The sequence below is a fragment of the Hordeum vulgare genome, chromosome 7H (assembly GCF_904849725.1).
Source record: "Hordeum vulgare subsp. vulgare chromosome 7H, MorexV3_pseudomolecules_assembly, whole genome shotgun sequence".
NCBI lineage: Eukaryota > Viridiplantae > Streptophyta > Magnoliopsida > Poales > Poaceae > Hordeum > Hordeum vulgare.
In genome coordinates, this window is record NC_058524.1 from 457,239,251 (window position 1) to 457,258,223 (window position 18,973).

Consider the following 18,973-nt stretch of genomic DNA (forward strand, 5'->3'; position numbering starts at 1 on the left):
TCTGACCGGCCTCTCCATTCGAACGATGGTCCCGATCTTTTCGGGGTTGACATCGATCCCTCGTTCCGAAACGAAGAAACCGAGTAACTTTCCGCTGGGAACGCCGAATTAACATTTGGCGGGGTTGAGCTTGATATCGTACCTATGAAGGTTGGCGAATGTTTCTGCCAAGTCAGTCAGCAGGTCGGAACCTTTGCGTGACTTGACTACGATATCATCCATATATGCCTCCACATTCCGACCAATCTGGTCAAGAAGGCATTTTTGGATCATGCGCATAAAGGTAGCCCCTGCATTCTTCAAACCAAATGGCATAGTGATGTAGCAGAAGCACCCGAATGGGGTGATAAAAGCTGTCTTTAATTCATCGGGACCATACAGACGGATCTGATGATAGCCCGAGTAGGCATCAAGAAATGACAAACGCTCGCACCCCGCAGTCGAATCGACAATTTGATCTATGCGGGGGAGCGGAAAATGGTCCTTCGGGCAGACCTTATTGAGGTGTTTGAAGTCGATGCACATTCGGAGCGACTTGTCCTTCTTGGGCACCAAGACAACATTGGCGAGCCACTCGGGGTGCCAGCAGCTTGGCCACCTCCTCCCCGATTGCTTTCCTCTTGTGCGCGGCGGACCGTGGAGGTATGTGGTCGGGCTGCCGTGGAAAAGTCGTCTCAAATCAGCCCTAAAACCTCCGTATATATAGGTGGGAGGGAGGGGACCTTGCCTTGGGGCTCAAGGAGCCCCAAGGGGGTCGCCCGAGCCAAGGGGGGAAGGCTCCCCCCCCAAACCAAGTTGGACTTGGTTTGGTGGGTGGGAGTCCTTCCTTCCCTTCCCACCTCCTCTTTTTTTTTCTTTTCTCTTTGATTTTCTTTCCTAGGCGCATAGGGCCCTTTTGGGCTGTCCCACCAGCCCACTAACGGCTGGTGTGCCACCCTCAAGGCGTATGGGCTTCCCCGGGGTGGGTTGCCCCCCCCCCCCCCCGGTGAACTCCCGGAACCCATTCGTCATTCCCGGTACATTCCCGGTAACTCCGAAAACCTTCCGGTAATCAAATGAGGTCATCCTATATATCAATCTTCGTTTCCGGACCATTCCGGAAACCCTCGTGACGTCCGTGATCTCATCCGGGACTCCGAAAAACATTCGGTAACCAACCATATAACTCAAATACGCATAAAACAACGTCGAACCTTAAGTGTGCAGACCCTGCGGGTTCGAGAACTATGTAGACATGACCCGAGAGACTCCTCGGTCAATATCCAATAGAGGGACCTGGATGCCCATATTGGATCCTACATATTCTACGAAGATCTTATCGTTTGAACCTCAGTGCCAAGGATTCATATAATCCCGTATGTCATTCCCTTTGTCCTTCGGTATGTTACTTGCCCGAGATTCGATCGTCAGTATCCGCATACCTATTTCAATCTCGTTTACCGGCAAGTCTCTTTACTCGTTCCGTAATACAAGATCCCGCAACTTACACTAAGTTACATTGCTTGCAAGGCTTGTGTGTGATGTTGTATTACCGAGTGGGCCCCGAGATACCTATCCGTCACACGGAGTGACAAATCCCAGTCTTGATCCATACTAACTCAACTAACACCTTCGGAGATACCTGTAGAGCATCTTTATAGTCACCCAGTTATGTTGCGACGTTTGATACACACAAAGCATTCCTCCGGTGTCAGTGAGTTATATGATCTCATGGTCATAGGAATAAATACTTGACACGCAGAAAACAGTAGCAACAAAATGACACGATCAACATGCTACGTCTATTAGTTTGGGTCTAGTCCATCACGTGATTCTCCTAATGATGTGATCCAGTTATCAAGCAACAACACTTTGTTCATAATCAGAAGACACTGACTATCTTCGATCAACTGGCTAGCCAACTAGAGGCTTGCTAGGGACGGTGTTTTGTCTATGTATCCACACATGTAAATGAGTCTTCATTCAATACAATTATAGCATGGATAATAAACGATTATCTTGATACAGGAATTATAATAATAACTATATTTATTATTGCCTCCAGGGCATAATTCCAACAGTCTCCCACTTGCACTAGAGTCAATAATCTAGCCCTCACATCATCATGTGAATTACATTGTAATAAATCTAACACCCATACAGTTCTGGTGTTGATCATGCTTTGGCCGTGGAAGAGGTTTAGTCAGCGGGTCTGCTACATTCAGATCCGTGTGCACTTTGCATATATTTACGTCCTCTCCCTCGACGTAGTCGCGGATGAGGTTGAAGCGTCGTTTGATGTGTCTGGTCTTCTTGTGAAACTATGGTTCCTTTGCTAAGGCAATGGCACTCGTGTTGTCACAGAACAAGGTTATTGGATTCAGTGCGCTTGGCACCACTCCAAGATCCGTCATGAACTGCTTCATCCAGACACCCTCCTTAGCCGCCTCCGAGGCAGCCATGTACTCCGCTTCACATGTAGAATCTGCTACGACGCTTTACTTGGAACTGCACCAGCTTACCGCACCCCCATTAAGAATAAATACGTATCCGGTTTGCGACTTAGAGTCGTCCGGATCTGTGTCAAAGCTTGCATCGACGTAACCTTTTACGGCGAGCTCTTCATCACCTCCATACACGAGAAACATCTCCTTAGTCCTTTTCAGGTACTTCAGGATATTCTTGACCGCTGTCCAGTGATCCACTCCTGGATTACTCTGGAACCTACCCGCCATACTTATGGCCAGGCTAACATCCGGTCTAGTGCACAACATTGCATACATGATAGAACCTATGGCTGAAGCATAGGGGACGGAGCGCATATGCTCTCTATCTTCATCAGTTGCTGGGCACTGAGTCTTACTCAATCTCGTACCTTGTAAAACTGGCAAGAACCCTTTCTTGGACTGTTCCATTTTGAACCTCTTCAAAACTTTATCAAGGTATGTGCTTTGTGAAAGTCCTATCAGGCGTTTTGATCTATCCCTATAGATCTTAATGCCTAGAATGTAAGCAGCTTCTCCTAGGTCCTTCATAGAGAAACTTTTATTCAAGTAATCCTTTATGCTATCCAAAAACTCTACGTTGTTTCCAATCAGCAATATGTCATCCACATATAATATTAGAAATGCCACAGAGCTCCCACTCACTTTCTTGTAAATACAAGATTCTCCAACCACTTGTACAAACCCAAATGCTTTGATCACCTCATCAAGGCGTTTGTTCCAACTCCGAGATGCTTGCACCAGTCCATAAATGGATCGCTGGAGCTTGCACACCTTGTTAGCATTCTTAGGATCGACAAAACCTTCGGGTTGCATCATATACAACTCTTCCTTAAGGAAACCGTTAAGGAACGCCGTTTTGACATCCATCTGCCAAATCTCATAATCGAAAAATGCAGCTATTGCTAACATGATTCTGACGGACTTAAGCATCGCTACGGGTGAGAATGTCTCATCGTAGTCAACTCCTTGAACTTGTGAAAAACCCTTTGCCACAAGTTGAGCTTTATAAACGGTCACATTGTCGTCAGCGTCCGTCTTCCTCTTAAAGATCCATTTGTTCTGAATAGCCTTGCGGCCCTCAGGTAGTACCTCCAAAGTCCACACTTTGTTCTCATACATGGATCCTATCTCGGACTTCATGGCTTCTAGCCATTTGTTGGAATCCGGGCCCACCATTGCTTCTTCATAATTTGCAGGCTCATTGTTGTCCAACAACATGATTGATAAGACGGGATTACCGTACCACTCTGGAGCAGCACGTGGTCTCGTCGACCTGCGTGGTTCGACAGAAACTTGAACTGGAGTTTCATGATCATCATCATTAACATCCTCCTCAACCGGCGTCGCAACGACAGAGGTTTCCCCTTGCCCTGCGCCACCATCCAGAGGGATGAGAGGTTCGACAACCTCGTCAAGTTCTATCTTCCTCCCACTCAAATCTCTCGAGAGAAACTCCTTCTCGAGAAAAGCTCCGTTTTTAGTAACAAACACTTTGCCCTCGGATTTGAGATAGAAGGTGTACCCAACTGTCTCTTTTGGGTAACCTATGAAGATGCACTTTTCCGCTTTGGGTTCCAGCTTTTCACGCTGAAGCTTTTTGACATAAGCATCACATCCCCAAACTTTAAGAAACGACAACTTTGGCCTTTTGCCATACCACAGTTCGTATGGTGTCGTCTCAACGGATTTTGATGGTGCCCTATTTAAAGTGAATGCAGCTGTTTCTAATGCATGACCCCAAAATGATAACGGCAAATCGGTAAGAGACATCATAGATCGCACCATCTCTAATAAAGTACGATTACAACGTTCGGACACACCATTACGCTGTGGTGTTCCAGGCGGTGTTAACTGTGAAACAATTCCACATTGTCTTAAGTGAGCACCAAACTCGAAACTCAGATATTCACCCCCACGATCAGACCGTAGGAATTTGATCTTCTTGTTACGATGATTTTCAACTTCACTCTGAAATTGCTTGAACTTTTCAAATGTTTCAGACTTGTGCTTCATCAAGTAGACATAACCATATCTACTCAAATCGTCAGTGAAGGTGAGAAAATAACGATATCCGTCGCGTGCCTCCACGCTCATCGGACCACACACATCGGTATGTATGATTTCCAACAAGTCACTTGCACGCTCCATTGTTCCGGAGAATGGAGTCTTAGTCATCTTGCCCATGAGGCATGGTTCGCACGTGTCAAGTGAATCAAAGTCAAGTGACTCCAAAAGTCCATCAGCATGGAGTTTCTTCATGCGCTTTACACCAATATGACCTAAGCGGCAGTGCCACAAAAATATGGTGCTATCATTGTTAACTCTAACTCTTTTGGTCTCAATGTTATGTATATGTGTATCGCTATCAAGATTCTATATGAACAATCCTCTCACATTAGGTGCATGACCATAAAAGATGTTACTCATAGAAATAGAACAACCATTATTCTCTGACTTAAAAGAGTAACCGTCTCTCAATAAACAAGATCCAGATATAATGTTCATGCTCAATGCAGGCACTAAATAACAATGATTTAAGTTCATCACTAATCTCGATGGTAACTGAAGTGAAACTGTGCCGACGGCGATTGCATCAACCTTGGAACCATTTCCTACGCGCATCGTCACTTCATCTTTCTCCAGCCTTCGTCTATTTCGCAGTTCCTGTTTCGAGTGCAAATATGAGCAACAGAACCAGTATCGAATACCTAGGCACTACTACGAGAGCCGGTTAAGTACACATCAATAACATGTATATCAAATATACCTGATTTTTCTTTGGCCGCCTTCTTATCTGCCAGATACTTGGGGCAATTGCGCTTCCAGTGACCCATACCCTTGCAATAGTAACACTCCGTTTCAGGCTTAGGTCCAGCTTTGGGTTTCTTTGTTGGATTGGCAACAGGCTTTCCGCTCTTATTTGAATTACCCTTCTTGCCTTTGCCGTTTCTCTTGAAACTAGTGGTCTTATTCACCATCAACACTTGATGTTCTTTACGGAGTTCAGACTCTGCGACTTTCAGCATCGCAAACAACTCGCCGGGTGACTTGTTCATCCCTTGCATGTTGTAGTTCAACACAAAGCCTTTATAGCTTGGTGGCAGTGATTGAAGGATTCTGTCAGTGATAGCCTCTTGCGGGAGTTCAATCCCCAGCTCAGCTAGACGGTTTGAGTACCCAGACATTTTGAGCACATGTTCGCTGACAGACGAGTTCTCCTCCATCTTGCAAGCATAGAATTTATCGGAGGTCTCATACCTCTCGATCCGGGAGTTCTTCTGAAAGATAAACTTCAACTCCTAGAACATCTCAAATGCTCCATGACGCTCAAAGCGACGTTGAAGTCCCGGTTCTAAGCCATACAAGACTGCACATTGAACTACTGAGTAGTCCTCCTTACGTGCTAACCAAGCGTTCTTAACATCCTGATCAGCCGTAGCGGGTGGTTCATCTCCTAGCGCAGCATTAAGGACATAATCCTTCTTCCCAGCTTGTAAGATTAGCTTAAGATTACGAGCCCAGTCTACAAAGTTGCTTCCATCATCTTTCAACTTAGCTTTCTCTAGGAACGTATTAAAATTTAGGGCGACTGTCGCGTGAGCCATGATCTACAACACAAATATATTCAAAGTGGACTTAGACTATGTTCAAGATAATTAGAGTTTAACTTAATCAAATTATTCGCTAAACTCCCACTCAAAAAGTACATCTCCCTAGTCATTTGAGTGGTTCATGATCCACTTACACTAGCTCAAGTCCGATCATCACGTGAGTTGAGTATAGTTTCAGTGGTAAGCATCCCTATGCTAATCATATGATCTATATGATTCATGATCGACCTTACGGTCTCATGTGTTCCTAGGCCATCTCTGCACATGCTAGGCTCGTCAAGCTTAACCCGAGTGTTCTGCGTGCGCAACTGTTTTGCACCCATTGTATGTGAACGTTGAGTCTATCACACCCGATCATCACGTGGTGTCTCGAAACGACGAACTGTAGCAACGGTGCACAGTCGGGGAGAACACAATTTCGTCTTGAAATTTTAGTGAGAGATAACCCCATAATTCTACCGTCGTTCTAAGCAAAATAAGGTGCATAAAAGGATTAACATCACATGCAATTCATAAGTGACATGATATGGTCATCATCACGTGCTTCTTGATCTCCATCACCAAAGCACCGGCACGACCTTCTTGTCACCGGCGCCACACCATGATCTCCATCAACGTGTTGCCATCGGGGTTGTCATGCTACTCATGCTATTACTACTAAAGCTACATCCTAGCAAAATAGTAAACGCATCTGCAAGCACAAACGTTAGTATAAAGACAACCCTATGGCTCCTGCCGGTTGCCGTACCATCGACGTGCAAGTCGATATTTTCTATTACGACATGATCATCTCATACATCCAATATATCACATCACATCGTTGGCCGTATCACATCACAAGCATACCCTGCAAAAACAAGTTAGACGTCCTCTAATTTTGTTGTTGCATGTTTTACGTGGTGACCAAGGGTATCTAGTAGGATCGCATCTTACTTACGCAAACACCACAACGGAGATATACGAGTTGCTATTTAACCTCATCCAAGGACCTCCTCGGTCAAATCCGATTCAACTAAAGTTGGAGAAACCGACACTTGCCAGTCATCTTTGAGCAACGGGGTTACTCGTAGCGATGAAACCAGTCTCTCGTAAGCGTACGAGTAATGTCGGTCCAAGCCGCTTCAATCCAACAATACCGCGGAATCAAGAAAAGACTAAGGAGGGCAGCAAAACGCACATCACCGCCCACAAAAACTTTTGTGTTCTACTCGAGAAGACATCTACGCATGAACCTAGCTCATGATGCCACTGTTGGGGAACGTCGCATGGGAAACAAAAATTTTCCTACGCGCACGAAGACCTATCATGGTGATGTCCATCTACGATAGGGGATGAGTGATCTACGTACCCTTGTAGATCGTACAGCAGAAGCGTTAGTGAACGCGGTTGATGTAGTGGAACGTCCTCACGTCCCTCAATCCGCCCCGCGAACAATCCCGCGATCAGTCCCACGATCTAGTACCGAACGGACGGCACCTCCGCGTTCAGCACACGTACAGCTCGACGATGATCTCGGCCTTCTTGATCCAGCAAGAGAGACGGAGAGGTAGAAGAGTTCTCCGGTAGCGTGATGGCGCTCCGGAGGTTGGTGATGACCTTGTCTCAGCAGGGCTCCGCCCGAGCTCCGTAGAAACGTGATCTAGAGGAAAAACCGTGGAGGTATGTGGTCGGGCTGCCGTGGAAAAGTCGTCTCAAATCAGCCCTAAAACCTCCGTATATATAGGTGGGAGGGAGGGGACCTTGCCTTGGGGCTCAAGGAGCCCCAAGGGGGTCGGCCAAGCCAAGGGGGGAAGGCTCCCCCCCCCCAAACCGAGTTGGACTTGGTTTGGTGGGTGGGAGTCCTTCGTTCCCTTCCCACCTCCTCTTTTTTTTTTCTCTTTGATTTTCTTTCCTAGGCGCATAGGGCCCTTTTGGGCTGTCCCACCAGACCACTAAGGGCTGGTGTGCCACCCTCAAGGCCTATGGGCTTCCCCGGGGTGGGTTGCCCCCCCGGTGAACTCCCGGAACCCATTCGTCATTCCCGGTACATTCCCGGTAACTCCGAAAACCTTCCGGTAATCAAATGAGGTCATCCTATATATCAATCTTCGTTTCCGGACCATTCCGGAAACCCTCGTGACGTCCGTGATCTCATCCGGGACTCCGAACAACATTCGTAACCAACCATATAACTCAAATACGCATAAAACAACGTCGAACCTTAAGTGTGCAGACCCTGCGGGTTCGAGAACTATGTAGACATGACCCGAGAGAATCCTCGGTCAATATCCAATAGCGGGACCTGGATGCCCATATTGGATCCTACATATTCTACGAAGATCTTATCGTTTGAACCTCAGTGCCAAGGATTCATATAATCCCGTATGTCATTCCCTTTGTCCTTCGGTATGTTACTTGCCCGAGATTCGATCGTCAGTATCCGCATACCTATTTCAATCTCGTTTACCGGCAAGTCTCTTTACTCGTTCCGTAGTACAAGATCCCGCAACTTACACTAAGTTACATTGCTTGCAAGGCTTGTGTGTGATGTTGTATTACCGAGTGGGCCCCGAGATACCTATCCGTCACACGGAGTGACAAATCCCAGTCTTGATCCATACTAACTCAACTTACACCTTCGGAGATACCTGTAGAGCATCTTTATAGTCACCCAGTTACGTTGCGATGTTTGATACACACAAAGCATTCCTCCGGTGTCAGTGAGTTATATGATCTCATGGTCATAGGAATAAATACTTGACACGCAGAAAACAGTAGCAACAAAATGACACGATCAACATGCTACGTCTATTAGTTTGGGTCTAGTCCATCACGTGATTCTCCTAATGACGTGATCCAGTTATCAAGCAACAACACTTTGTTCATAATCAGAAGACACTGACTATCTTTGATCAACTGGCTAGCCAACTAGAGGCTTGCTAGGGACGTTGTTTTGTCTATGTATCCACACATGTAAATGAGTCTTCATTCAATACAATTATAGCATGGATAATAAACGATTATCTTGATACAGGAATTATAATAATAACTATATTTATTATTGCCTCTAGGGCATAATTCCAACAGCGTATTCGCATGAACGGAACTATTATGGATCCTGTTGTGCGACTGGGAGACCGCCGAATTCTGCTGCTGCGCCGTGTGCAACAGGGCTCGGATCTGCTCGATCCCTCTTCCTGCCTCTGAATCAGTCGGCTGGAGGGAATCGGCTATCTTGGCAGCCGCAGCCAAGTTGAGGAGGGGTGTGCAGAACAACTCTACGTTGCTCCGCCGAGTGTGCCGACTGGCAGAACGGCGAGGTGGACGGCGCGCGCCGGACGTTTCGCCGACCTCGCGCTCGCTTCGGCCAGCTTGACGGGGATCTTCATGGGAGTTGGCCATGTGTACTTCTGCTGCGGGGCCGCGACCCGCATACTCGGAAGGGAACTCAGTCGGAACCGATTCCGAGTGCTGGGATAGCGGGGCAACCACAACGGACTCTAGAACCGCCACGTGTGAAGACGCGTTCTGGCGCGCCTGGGCGTGTTGCACCCAATGCTGGAGCCGCGGACGGCGAGACCGCTTGCTGCGGCGCGTGACGGCGGTGCAGGTCGACACCAGAGCCGACTGTTGGAGAAGAAGAATGCCGCGGGCGCCGGCACGCAAGTGCGTAGCCCCACGACGGGGAAGCGCCTCGACGTCGAGAGGAGCATCCCGATGCCACGCCGAATCGTCGATGATGAAGGAGAGAGCGCCGAAGAAGATCTGATGACCCATGCTCGAATCTCCACCGGACGACATGAAGAAAGGAAGCAGTCGCAAACTCGCCGGAAGTCGCTTAGACGCCTGCCCCACGGTGGGCGCCAACTGTCGTGGGTATAAGCGTGACAGTAGATGTGTAGGGTACGAAAGGGATGGGCAGAGCCTTAGCTACGGCGAGGTTGTATGAGTTCAGGCCCCTCTACGGTGGAGGTAATAGCCCTACGTCTCAATGCTCAGGGAGCTTGTTGTCGAGTGGTAATATGGAATACAATGAGTTGCTAACCCCTCTACCAGCGGGGGAGGGTGGCTAAAACGTACGCCCTAAATGCTAATAAATGCACCTGGAAACGTACGACCGTTTCCCTCCAGGGGGGTTACGATGCACCGAGTGGTATCCAGTCGGTTAGCTTGATATGCTCCGAATGCTAGTCTCCGACTGGATGATCGAGGGTACGTTACCGACTGTATGATAGGGACTCCTTAATCTAGTCGGAGCTGACTAAGGGCCTAGTCCTTTGCGAGGGGTAGTCCTTGGGTAGGACCTACAGGGCAGGCCTATGACCCTACCCTAGGACTATAACCCCATCAAATATGCTGGTTTCTACCACTTTGGGATAGAAAAATGATGAAATCAAATGCGCTTTAGTACCACGCAGCACACTAGTTTCCATTCTAATCGCCAGCCGGAAAGCCAGCGCGGGATCAATCCTATTTTGTTGAAGGAAATAAAGGCTTCAGTTAGCCGGGTAAAATCAAGCACAAATTCGAACGATTCAAGCAAACAGAAGTCAAATACGGCCTACAATACGACTTAGAACGTCAAGTCGAGAGGAAACAATGCTTACCCAGGTTTAATCCATGAATTATCTGCCACGGATTCGACCCAATCCTCTCCACGAGCGACTGCATTCCGGGCGTCCTCACTCAACATTGCCATGTAATCCTAGATGGAAAGGTGGGCTATATCTGGCGGAGACGCAACGTCGCCGACGAACGGAATAGGGGCATAGGGTGGAGGAAACAACTGCGATGGACGCGGCACGACGCCGGCAGAGGAGGCGGGGCGGCGCGGTGCAGTGCGGCCTATCTAGATATGTTTCAGATTCAGACAAGCTGCCCAATACGTGTCTCCTTGCGGTCCCACCTGTCAGCAAGCAAGAGTCAGCCGAAGACTCGGCCCCACTCGTCAGCAATTGACGGTCACGGTCAAGACAACAAACGGTCAATTGACGGTCAATGGACGGTCAAGACAACAAACGGCCGCTATGAGCATTTGTGAGAGTTTCACCTAAGGAAGAGGGGAAAAGTGAGCAAAAGTTTGGAGCATGGGGAAAAGTGAGCACAACTAAGGAACCAGGGGCACTAATTTAAATATCCCTAATAATAACTATTTTACCATTGCCTCTAGGGCATATTTCCAACAGTCTCCCACTTGCACTAGAGTCAATAATCTAGTCCTCACATCGCCATGCGATTTATATTGTAATAAATCTAACACCCATACAGTTCTGGTGTTGATCATGTTTTGCCCGTGGAAGAGGTTTAGTCAGCGGGTCTCCTACATTCATATCCGTGTGCATTTTGCAAATATTTACGTCCTCTCCTTCGACGTAGTCACGGATGAGGTTGAAGCGTCGTTTGATATGTCTGGTCTTCTTGTGAAACCTTGGTTCCTTTGCTAAGGCAATGCCACCAGTGTTGTCACAGAACATAGTTATTGGATTTAGTGTGCTCGGCACAACTCCAAGATCCGTCATGAACTACTTCAACCAGACACCCTCCTTAGCTGCCTCTGAGGCAGCCATGTACTCCACTTCACATGTAGAATCTGCTACGACGCTTTGCTTGGAACTGCAATAGCTTAACGCACCCCCATTAAGAATAAATACGTATCCGGTTTGAGACCTAGAGTCATCCGGATCAGTGTCAAAGCTTGCATCGACGTAACCCTTTACGACGAGCTCTTCGTCACCTCCATAAACGAGAAACGTTTCCTTAGTCCTTTTCAGGTACTTCAGAATATTCTTGACCGTCGTCAAGTGATCCACTCCTGGATTACTTTGAAACCTGCCTGCCATACTTATGGCTAAGCTGACGTCTGGTCTAGTGCACATCATTGCATACATGATAGAACCTATGGCTGAAGCATAGGGGACGGAACTCATTTGTTCTCTATCTTCCGCAGTTGCTGGGCACTGAGTCTTACTCAATTTTATACCTTGTAACATTGACAAGAACCCTTTCTTGGACTGCTCCATTTTGAACTTCTTCAAAACTTTATCAAGGTATGTGCTTTGTGAAAGTCCTATCAGGCATCTCGATCTATCCCTATAAATCTTAATGCCTAGAATGTAAGTAGCTTCTCCTAGGTCCTTCATAGAGAAACTTTCATTCAAGTAATCCTTTACGCTCTCCAAAAACTCCACGTTGTTTCCAATCAGCAATATGTCATCCACATATAATATTAGAAATGCCACAGAGCTCCCACTCATTTTCTTGTAAATACAAGATTCTCCAACCATTTGTATAAACCCAAATACTTTGATCACCTCATCAAAGCGCTTATTCCAACTCCGAGATGCTTGCACTAGTCCATAAATGGATCGCTGGAGCTTGCACACATTGTTAGCATTCTTTGGATTGAAAAAACCTTCGGGTTGCATCATATACAACTCTTCCTTAAGAAAACCATTAAGGAACGTCGTTTTGACATCCATCTACCAGATTTCATAATCGAAAAATGCAGCTATTGCTAAGATGATTCGGACGGACTTAAGCATCGCTACCGATGAGAACGTCCGATCGTAGTCAACTCCTTGAACTTGTGAAAACCCCTTTGCCACAAGTCGAGCTTTATAAACGGTCACATTACCGTCCGCGTCCGTCTTCTTCTTAAAGATCCATTTGTTCTGAATAGCCTTGCGGCCTTCAGGTAATACTTCCAAAGTCCACACTCTGTTTTCATACATAGATCCTATCTCGGACTTCATGGCCTCCAGCCATTTGTTGGAATTCGGTCCCACCATTGATTCTTAATAATTCCCATGTTCATTGTTCTCTAACAACATGATTGATAAGACATGATTACCGTACCACTCAGGAGTAATACGTGATCTTGTCGACCTGCGAGGTCCGATAGGAACTTGATACAAAGTTTCATGATCATCATCATTAACTTCCTCCTCAACCGGTGTCGCTTCGACAGGGGTTTCCACTTGCCCTACGCCACCATCCAAAGGGACTAGAGGTTCGAAAACCTCATCAAGTTCTATTTTCCTCCCACTCAATTCTTTCAAGAGAAACTCCTTCCCAAGAAAATCTCTGTTTTTAGCAACAAACACTTTGCCCTCGGATTTGAGATAGAAGGTGTACCCAACTGTCTCCTTTGGGTAACCTATGAAGACGCACTTTTCGGCTTTGGGTTCCAGCTTTTCAGGCTGAAGCTTTTTGACATAAGCATCACATCCCCGAACTTTAAGAAACGAGCACTTCGGTCTTTTGCCATACCACAGTTCGTATGGTGTCGTCTCAACGGATTTTGATGGTGCCCTATTTAAAGTGAATGCAGCTGTCTCTAATAAATAACCCCAAAACGATAACGGCAAATCAGTAAGAGACATCATAGATCGCACCATTTCTAACAAAGTACGATTACGACGTTCGGACACACCATTACGCTGTGGTGTTCCAGGCGGTGTCAACTGTGAAATAATTCCACATTGTCTTAAGTGAGCACCAAACTCGGAACTCGGATATTCACCCCACGATCAGAACGTAGGAACTTGATCTTCTTGTTACGATGATTTTCAACTTCACTCTGAAATTGCTTGAACTTCTCAAACTTCTCACACTTGTGCTTCATCAAGTAGATATATCCATACCTACTCAAATCTTCAGTGAAGGTGAGAAAATAACGATATCCGTCGCGCGCCTCCACACTCATCGGACCGCATACATCGGTATGTATGATTTCCAACAAGTCACTTGCACGCTCCATTGTTCCGGAGAACGGAGTCTTAGTCATCTTGCCCATGAGGCATGGTTCGCACGTGTCAAGTGATTCAAAATCAAGTGACTCCAAAAGCCGATCAGAATGGAGTTTCTTCATGCGCTTTACACCAATATGACCTAAGCGGCAGTGCCAAAAAAACATGGCGCTATCATTGTTAACTCTACATCTTTTGGTCTCAATGTTATGTATATGTGTATCATCGCTATCAAGATTCAATATGAACAATCCTCTCACATTGGGTGCATGACCATAAAAGATATTACTCATAGAAATATAACAACCATTATTATCTAACTTAAACGAGTAACCGTCTCGCAATAAACAAGATCCAGATATAATGTTCATGCTTAACGCAGGCACTAAATAAAAATTATTTAAGTTCATAACTAATCCTGATGGTAACTGAAGTGAAACTGTGCCGACGGCGATTGCATCAACCTTGGAACCATTTCCCACGCGCATCGTCACTTCATCCTTTCCCAGCCTTCGTTTATTCCGCAGTTCCTGCTTCGAGTTGCAAATATGAGCAACATAACCGGTATCAAATACCGAGGCACTACTACGAGAGTTGGTTAAGTACACATCAATAACATGTATATCAAATATACCTGATTTTTCCTTGGCCGCCTTCTTATCAGCCAAATACTTGGGGCAGTTAAGCTTCGAGTTACCTAGTCCCTTGCAGTAATAACACTCTGTTTCAGGCTTAGGTCCATCCTTGGGTTTCTTCGTCGGATTGGCAACAGGCTTGCCGCTCTTCTTGGAGTTACCCTTCTTGCCTTTGCAGTTTCTCTTGAAACTAGTGGTCTTATTGACCATCAACACTTGATGCTCTTTCCGGAGTTCTGACTCTGTTACTTTCAGCATCGCGAATAACTCGCCGGGTGACTTGTTCATCCCTTGCATGTTATAGTTCAACACAAACCTCTTATAGCTAGGTGGCAGTTATTGAAAAATTCTGTCAGTGATAGCTTCTTGCGGGAGTTCAATACCCAGCTCAGCTAGACGGTTTGAGTACCCCACACATTTTGAGCACATGTTCACTGACAGACGAATTCTCCTCCATCTTGCAAGCATAGAATTTATCGGAGGTCTCATACCTCTCGATCCGGGCGTTCATCTGAAAGATAAACTTCAACTCCTGGAACATCTCATATGCTCCATGACGCTCAAAGCGACGTTAAAGTCCCAGCTCTAAGCCATACAAGACTGCACATTGAACTACTGAGCAGTCCTCCTTACGTGTTAACCAGGCGTTCTTAACATCTTGGTCAGCCGTAGCGGGTGGTTCATCTCCTAGCGCAGCATTAAGGACATAATCCTTCTTCCCAGCTTGCAGGAGCAACTTAAGATTACGAGCCCAGTCTACAAAGTTGCTTCCATCATCTTTCAACTTAGCTTTCTCTAGGAACGTATTAAAATTCAGGGTGACTGTTGCGTGAGCCATTGATCTACAACACAAATATTGCAAAGTGGACTTACTATGTTTAAGATAATTAGTGTTTAACTAATCAAATTACTGATTAAACTCCCACTCAAAAAGTACATCTCTCTAGTCATTTGAGTGGTACATGATCCAAATTCACTAAGTCAAGTCCGATCATCACGTGAGTTGAGAATAGTTTCAGTGGTAAGCATCTCTATGCTAATCATATCAACTATACGATTCATGCTCGACCTTTCGGTCTCATGTGTTCCGAGGCCATGTCTGCACATGCTAGGCTCGTCAAGTTTAACCCGAGTGTTCCGCGTGTGCAGCTGTTTTGCACCCGTTGCATGTGAACGTTGAGTCTATCACACCCGATCATCATGTGGTGTCTCGAAACGACGAACTGTCGCAACGGTGCACAGTCGGGGAGAACACAATTTCATCTTGAAATTTTAGTGAGAGATCACCTTATAATGCCACCGTCGTTCTAAGCAAAATAAGGTGCATAAAAGGATTAACATCACATGCAATTCATAAGTGACATGATATGGTCGTTATCTTGTGCTTCTTGATCTCCATCACCTAAGCACCATGATGATCTTCTTGTCACCAGCGCCACACCATGATCTCCATCATCACGATCTCCATCATCATGATCTCCATCAACGTGTCAACATCGAGGTTGTCATGCTATCTATGCTATTACTACTAAAGCTACAACCTAGCAATATAGTAAACGCATCTACAAACACAAACAATAGTTTAAAGACAACCCTATGGCTCCTGCCGGTTGCCGTAGCATCGACGTGCAAGTCGATATTAACTATTACAACATGATCATCTCATACATCCAATATATCACATCATGTCATTGGCCATATCATATCACAAGCATACCCTGCAAAAACAAGTTAGACGTCCTCTAATTTGTTGTTGCATGTTTTACGTGGCTGCTATGGGTATATAGTATGATCGCATCTTACTTACGCAAAGACCACAACGGAGATGTGAAAATTGCTATTTAACCTCTCTCCAAGGACCGCCTCGGTCAAAACCAATTCAACTAAAGTTGAAGAAACCGACACCCGCCAGTCATCTTTATGCAACGAGGTTGCATGTCAGTCGATGAAACCAGTCTCTCGTAAGCGTACGAGTTATGTCGGTCCGGGCCGCTTCAATCCAACAATACCACCTAATCGAGAAAATATTAAGGAGGTCAGCAAATCGAACATCACCGTCCACAAAACCTTTTGTGTTCTACTCGAGATAGCATCTACGCATGAACCTAGCTCATGATGCCACTTTTGGGGAACGTTGCATTGGAAACAAAATTTTTCCTACGCAGACGAAGACCTATCATGGTGATGTCCATGTACGAGGGGAGAGTGGATCTACGTACCCCTGTAGATCGCTAAGCGGGAAGCGTTAAGAAACGCGGTTGATGTAGTGGTACAACTTCGTGATTCAAATCACCGTCGTCCCACGGTCCGTCCCACGATCCGTTCTGATCTAGCACCGAACGGACGGCACCTCCGCGTTCAGCACACGTACAGCTCGATGATGATCTCGGCCTTCTTGATCCAGCAAGCAAGACGGAGAAGTAGATGAGTTCTCCGTCAGCGTGACGGCGCTCTGGTGGTGGTGATGATCTACTCGTGCAGGGCTCCGCCCGAGCTCCGCAGAAATCCGATCTAGAGGAAAACTATGTGGAATAGGCTTGAGTTGCACGTGGCAAACTTGTGTCTCAAAAAGCCCTAAACCACCAATATATAGGAGGAGGGGAGGGGCTATCCTTGGGGCACAAGGGCCCCAAGGGTGAGCCGGCCGCAAGGGTGGAGGAGGACTCCTCCACCAATTCGGTTTCGGAAGGAGGAGTCCTCCTCTTCCTTCCCACCTCCCTCTTTCCTTTTTTTTCTTCTTTCCTTTGGTATTTTTGCTTGTGGCGCCATAGCCCTCTTGGGATGACTCCACCAGCCCACTAAGGACTTGGTGCGCCACCCTAAGGCCATGGGCTCACTCCCGGGTGGGTGAGCCCCTCCTGGTAATCACCCGGAACCCATTTGTCACTCCCGGTATATCGCCGGTAATGCTCGAAACTTTCGGGTGACCAAATGAAACCATACTATATATCAATCTTCGTTTCTGGACGTCCGTGATCTCATCCGGGACTCCAAACAACATTCAGTAACCACACATATAACTCAACTATACTAAAACATCATCGGACCTTAAGTGTGCAGACCCCGCGGGTTCGAGAACTATGCAGACATGACCCGAGACACCCCTCGGTCAATATCCAATAGCGGGACCTGGATGCTCATATTGGATCCTACATATTCTCCGAAGATCTTATCGGTTGAACCTCAGTGCCAAGGATTCATATAATCCCATATGTCATTCCCTTTGTCCTTCGGTATGTTACTTGCCAGAGATTCGATCGTCGGTATCCGCATACCTATTTCAATCTCTTTACCGGCAAGTCTCTTTACCCGTTCCGTAATACAAGATTCCGTGACTTACACTTAGTCACATTGCTTGCAAGGCTTGTGTGTAATGTTGTATTACCGAGTGGGCCCCGAGATACCTCTCCGTCACACGGAGTGACAAATCCCAGTCTTGATCCATACTAACTCAACGGACACCTTCGGAGATACGTGTAGAGCACCTTTATAGTCACCCAGTTACGTTGCGACGTTTGATACACACAAGGTATTCCTCCGGTGCCATTGAGTTATATGATCTCATGGTCATAGGAATAAATACTTAACATGCAGAAAACAATTGAAACAAAATGACACGATCAATATGCTACGTTCATAGTTTGAGTCTAGTCCATCACATGATTCTCCTAATGATGTGATCCAGTTATCAAGTGACAACACTTGCACATAGTCAAAAGCCTTGACTATCCTTGATCAACTGGCTAGCCAACTAGAGGCTTGCTAGAGACATTGTTTTGTCTATGTATCCACACATGTATCTATGTTTTCATTCAATACAATTATAGCATGGATAATATACGATTATATTGTAACAGGAAATATAATAATAACTATTTTATAATTGCCTCTAGAGCATATTTCCAACAGGTAGCACGCTGGCACTCCTCGCTTTCGAGACGTTGGAGCAGAAACGTGGCACCGACGCGGTCACGTACCATGGACAACCGTGTGGGCCGTAGACTCTTCTATACCTAATAATAAAGAGGATATCGCTTCTTACGGTACATCATGTAAATTGCGTCTAAATTAGACCACCTATACTACGCTCTGCGTGCTGGAAGAAGACACATCACCCCTGTTTGGGCCGGCCCATGTCCGGGTGGTCTAATTTTTAAATTTATTTTTTATGTTTTGTTTTTTTTAGTTTTTTTACTTTAAAGAAATTGGGACTTAAAACTTTTCATGACTTACAAAATAGTTTATACATTTATAAAATGCTCGCTGATTCAAAAATGATCATGGATTTCAGAAAATGTTCATTAGGTCTAAAAAGTTTGTGAATTTCAAAAATTGTTCCACCAATTTTCAGAACAATGTTCGTCCATTCTAGGAATGTTCTCCTATTCAAAAAAAATGATCACAATTTTAAAACAGTGTTTGCAAATAGTAGAAACTGTTCATGAATTCAAAAAATGTTCTTGGTTTTAGAAAATGTTCAAAAATTTATAAAGGTGTTTATCAATTTGAAAAAT